This window comes from Triticum dicoccoides, chromosome 1B, assembly GCF_002162155.2.
Source record: "Triticum dicoccoides isolate Atlit2015 ecotype Zavitan chromosome 1B, WEW_v2.0, whole genome shotgun sequence".
Taxonomy (NCBI): domain Eukaryota; kingdom Viridiplantae; phylum Streptophyta; class Magnoliopsida; order Poales; family Poaceae; genus Triticum; species Triticum dicoccoides.
In genome coordinates this window covers 175,963,175-175,969,174 of record NC_041381.1, presented here as the reverse complement: position 1 = coordinate 175,969,174, position 6,000 = coordinate 175,963,175, and positions in this window count along the sequence as shown.

Here is a 6,000-nt window from a genome sequence, read left to right as displayed (position 1 = left end):
AAAGCTCGGCACGGGGGGGGGGGCCTAGAGGGATGGCCGGGGCGGCGGCGGACCGGTGGTGGGCAGTGTTTTTGGGGCGGGCAGGGCGGCGCACTACCAGCCGCGGGCGGCGGGGGGCTGTTGTTTGGCCGGTGGTGGCTGGCGGCTCAGAGGGGTGGAGGTTGAAGATGAACCGCAGGCCCTTGATTTCGTATCCAACGACTTCAAAATCGACTGACCAGAGATGAAAAAGTCAGTCGACCGACGTGTATCCTCACCTTGCTAGTGCGTTCAGTTTCGGCAGCAAAATTTAGTTTCGACAGCAAAATTCAGTTTCGATAGTTAAATTCAGTTTTGACAGTTATGTTCAGTTTCGACAGTTAAATTCAGTTTCGACAGTTAAGTTCAAAGATGTGCGGCTGATGTATTTTACATCTAGCACTTTGTGGTTATGTAGTTTACGTCATGTATTGGAGATGCTATTAGAATTCCACTCAGGTTAACGTTGTTCGTTGTCTCTCTTGTCCTGCTTCAGCCTCGGTGTCGTACAACTCGCCGGAGCTGCTCCAACAATGAAACTCTCCATCACAGCGGAGCAGTACCTCGGGCTCCATCTCCAAACGCCTAAGATCTTCTTCCCCTCCTCCGACCGGCCAACCCAATCACGCTGAGATCGACATGGCTTCGCCAAAGAGGTTGTACACTTGTTGCATCACTTTTTACTCTACATGTTATATATATTATCCATTGAGCACTCGTAGTAATGGGAAATATGATTATTTTATCCTACTATATGACAAGCAGTGAGGTACCAGGCAACTTAGCTATCTATGATGGACTCTCTTCAACGCCATCATTATTTATCTCTGCGCGTTTGAGCTGTGCATTTGTCGATGGGCCTGGGAGTTGAGCTAGTATGGCAGTGGCCTCGGTCCAAAGTAATAGAAGTAGCACAAAAACATTTTTTTAGTGTAGGATTTTCCTTGCTCAAGCCTGCCTACTAGAATTGCCAGTGCTTGAAAGGAAAAGTGAATGAAAAACATAGGAATTGGAAAGTTTCCTATGGTACTACTTTTCATGAATTTGGTGCAAAGGAATGGAGCAAAGGAAAATTGTAGGATTTGTTCCTTTAGTGTCTCCTTGAAAGAAAAACCGTAGGAATTCTAATTTCCACTTCGCCTCCTTTTCATATTCCTATTCATCAAGCACAAGACTAAGAGATAGTAGCATAATAGCATTATAACCGTACATTTTCTTGTGGTTTGACTTAATCTCACCATGCTTTTTTGCATCTTGTGATCTTCCAATTGTTGTGAATCAAACACCCAGATTGACAAAAATCCTGTGTTTTTAAATTCTCTGTTTTGTACATGCATTCCTATCCTATTCCTGTCTATTTCCTATCACTGCATTATTAGAATCCTCAAATTCAAACAAGACCTTACTCAATTACTTCTATTACAGATATGTGTCAAAGAAAACCTTGTGTGGTTTGTCCTGCTCCTGCGGCGCTGTGTTCCACCCGAGCTCAGCTGCTCCAACGACGGAAGGGTTCATCACAGTAGGGATCTGCTCTCCAGACTGTCTTTCACCGCCTCAGATCTTCTTCCCTGCTGCTGGCAGCCACGAGAACTGCATTACTATCATCAACTAAGCAGATGACCTTGAGGACTACATGGGTCCGCAAGAGAGGTCGCACTCTTCCATGTCTGCTTATGTTATGTGTCACTTAATATGATGACATGCTACATTATCATCGTGTTCAAATATTAGACTCCGAGTCTGGTCCAAACTAATGCTGAAACTTGAGTTTTTAATTGGTTGTGGGGTACATATTGGGGCAGCAATCAGTACTATCTGTCTACTATCTGGTTAATCTCCGGTGTCTACTATGAGTTTCATGTTGGCTGCAAACAAATATTAAAGGAGCCATTATCTGTATTTTTAACTAAAGCTATTATCTGCCTGCTATCATTGGTTTTAGGTCTATCCACAGTTTGCTACCATCACTCTGGATTTGTGCATGCACTCCTTACATAATCTCACTATGTTTTATTCCTATGCATGCCAGTTATTGTACACAATGGAACTGATCATGTAGAGCAAAAGAGACGAGCCTTGTGTGGCAATAAAATTTCATGCAGACGTTGTTCCATGGTGGGCGCAAAGGAAGCCCCCCTCCACCCATTTTGGATCGTAATCATGAGGAAGATGACTGTTCTGAGGGTGATTCAGAAGGAGAAGACCACTCCTATTTACCACATGAGGTCTTCGCTCTAACTTGGCATGCTCATGTTGGTAATATCATGCATATGGTGCCTTGCATTGCTTACTGTATACATTAAAGATGTCATCTGCTTAGTTTAGACATGCTTTGTGTCAATGCCATCTGTTTAGTTTCTTTATTGTATATGTGAATCATGCAATGCCATCTTGTTTAGCTAGGCATCATATATGTGAATTTTGCAATGCCGCCCTGGTTAGCCAGTCATCTTATATGTGAATTATATCATGCCATCATTTTTTATTACGTGTTAAATTTGTCAACAATTTTAGTACATTCAATTACTCTTCCTGTGCATCAGCCATTCGGCACGGTCATGGAAAAATCTGGAGTGGAAACAAGGTCTTCAGAGTAGACAATGCTATCTGACAAAGCGCATGTCTTGCTGGTTACTGATAGCTCCTCAGAGGATGATTCAGAGACAGATGACCAGTCATATTCGCCCCCCCCCCCGAGGTGCATGCCCTAACTTGGCAGGGTTATGTTGCTCATATCATGCGTATGGTATCTTGCATTGCTATGTCATTTGCTTAGTTTAGACATGCTTTGTGTGAATGCCACCTATTTAGTGTCTAATTACCATATATGTGAATTATGCAATGTTATCTTGTTGCAAGGCATTATGTATGTGAATTATGCAATGCCATGTTGTTTAGGCAAGTGTCATATATGTGAATTATATCATGCCATCCTTTTTTTGTATTTCTCATTGCTTTTGTCGACAATGTTTGTATATTCAACTGCTCTTCCTGTGCATCAGCCATTTGAATTGGTGATGGAGAAATCTGGAGTGAAAACAAGGTCTTCAGAGTAGACAATGCTACCTGCTGAAGCAGATATCTTGCTGGTTACGGATAGCTCTTCAGAGGAGGATTCAGAGGCAGATGACCAGTCCTATTATCCCCCTGAGGTGTATGCTCAAACTTGGCAGGGTTATATTACTCATATAATGCATATGTTGTATTGCAATGCTTAGTTTTTACATCATATACACAATATTGAATGCCATCTCCTTAGTTGACACATCATATATGTGATTGCCCTCTGCTCACTTCTTTAGTATATAAATCATATATTTGAATTATGTCATGCCATGATGTTTACATAGACAGCATGTATCTGAATTATGGCATGCCACCCCATTTTCTAAAGACATAATATAGTTATATCATCTCATCCTATTTACATAGTCATCATATTTTAAATTATGTCATTCTATCCATGAATTATATCATGCCATCATGTTTCCATCGACGGCATGTTTGTGATTTATGGTATGCCAACAACTTTAATAGACACATTGTATAGTTATATCATGTCATCCTGATTACATAGTCATCATATTTTGAAGCATATCATTCTATCCTGTTTAGTTAGCCATCATACATGTGAAATTGTGTCATGCTATCCTGTTTAATTAGCCATCATATATGTGAAATTATATCCTGCTATTCTGTTTGCTTAGACAACATAAATGTGAATTATTTCATGCCCTATTTTCTTCCCTACTATCCAATGCACATGTCTATCTTACAATGTTTGTACATTCAATTACTTTTCTTGTTTATCAGCCATTTCAATTGGAGGGAGTGATGGCAGTATCTGTGGGAGTAAAAACACGGTCTTCGAAAAGATCGTGCTACCTGTCGATGCAGATAGAACCACGGTTGTACTTTCCCAAGAACCAGCCCCACCACACATAACCCACACTCATGCAGATTGTACCCCTACCCAGTTGGACAGAGAACCAGCTACACCCCTTCTAACCCCAACCCCAGCAGATAGACACCCAGTTCCCGTTGACACAGCACCCTCTCCACCACAAAGCACCAAAACAAGAGCAGTTAGTAAGGCAACTGCAGTGCCCAAATCACGAGGACCACCACTCCGAACCCGAAGTCAATGCTTAAAGCAGAAGAACAATTGTTCTTAGGTCAGGTTCCATAGCTATTGTTCATACTACTCTGCTCTTGCATCACTGTATTTACTAATACCAACTAATTTCAAATTTAAAGGATGCAATTGAAACTCCAATGGCGCAACAGGTATGTTTTAAACCAATTTCTTCAACGTGTTTGGCTCTTTGCTGTTGTAACTTGCTCTATGTTGATTTCAGTTTCAATTGAATAAACAATTATGTTCTCATGCCATGCACATTACAAGTGTTGTTATTGATGTGTAGTTTCCCACACTTATATTCTGTCTATGCTGCTTTGTCTTAAATAGATATGATTCAAACTGTATCTATCTTGATTTGGCAACATAAACTAGAATGATATAGACCATACAGTGACCATACTACATAGATATATGTTTGTTTCATGCTGTTATCTTGTCCATCTTAGTACTGAACTGGTTTACCAAAATGAGTTTCATATACTACATTGTAAACCTGAGATGTGTTTGTTTGTTTCTCTTTTGGAACGCGGATAAAATATTGGAGAAGAGTACACTGTTATGCAATGGTAAAGGAAGTAATGCAGATAAGGTTCAAGATAGTGAGACATCCCTGTTGGTCTCCAAGAAAGCTGATAAAAACTATATTGAAGACACTGAGACAACCCAAAGTCCTGTCTTGATGTAGTGTTCGAGTTACTGGCTACCACTGCTGGCACCAGCTCTTCGAACTCGTTGCCTGAATCAATTTGGCTTCTTGAGTCTCAACTTCAAGTTGAAAGACATCGATCAGATGTTATGCGACAGGAAACCGAAGGACTGAGGAAATCCTTGAAGAATTCAGATGCATACTTTCTGGTGCAACAGCCAGCACTGGAGGACTTAAGTGCCAAACAAGAGAAAGTTAGTAAGCTTGCTAAGCATCTTGCCAGCATTATGGGTACCCAGGATATTGTTTCTTGAGCTCTTCTGAAGTGGTTTCAGTTCTGGACTTGTTTTGCTGCAGCATTTATATGCTGCTGTGTTCCCTATATTTGCATTGGTGGTGAACTTTGATGCCCAGTGGATGTAATATGTGTAATAGCCATGATAGCCTAGCGTAAGTTGCTTGCTTATTTATTTCCTTGTTGTCTTGTTTAATTGTTTGCTTGTAGTTAGTGCAGTTCTTTTTCCGCGGTTTGCTAGTGGTTGCAATAACCTATTTTTTAAAACTAGGCCACAATAACCATGGGCTAATATTTACTGTAGTGACACTGGGCCTCCTACGGGCCGTAGAAACAGTGGGCCTTCTACGGGTCATAGAAACAGTGGGCCTTCTACGGGCCGTAGAAATAGTGGGCCTTCTACGGCCCGTAGAAATAATGGGCCTTCTATGGGCTGTAGAAATAGTGGGCCTTCTATGGGCCATATCATCAATGGGCCTTATACAGGCCGTATGATCGATTGGCCAAACATGGGCCAAACAGACCGCATTATGGCCATAAACGGGCTAGAGTTGGAATCGTTCGTTCATGGGCCGACCATAATGGGCCATCGTTAATAGGCCGTATTTGATGACGCTATGAAAACGGCCCAACGTATAAGGACCACAAACAGGCCGACTGTAACCACGGGCTGAATTTGGCCCACAAGCAGAAAATGACAGTAATGGGCCGTAAGTAAACGAATGCTGGAAATGAGCCCAAGAATAAATGGTCTCTGAGAAAGCCGAAAGATAACATGGGCTAGAAACGGCCCAACGGAATAACTGGTCGTTAATGGGTATAAAGTGATACACTATTCTTTATGGGCCAGTTTCACCATGGGCCGTTAATGGGTGTAAAGTGATACACTGTTCATTA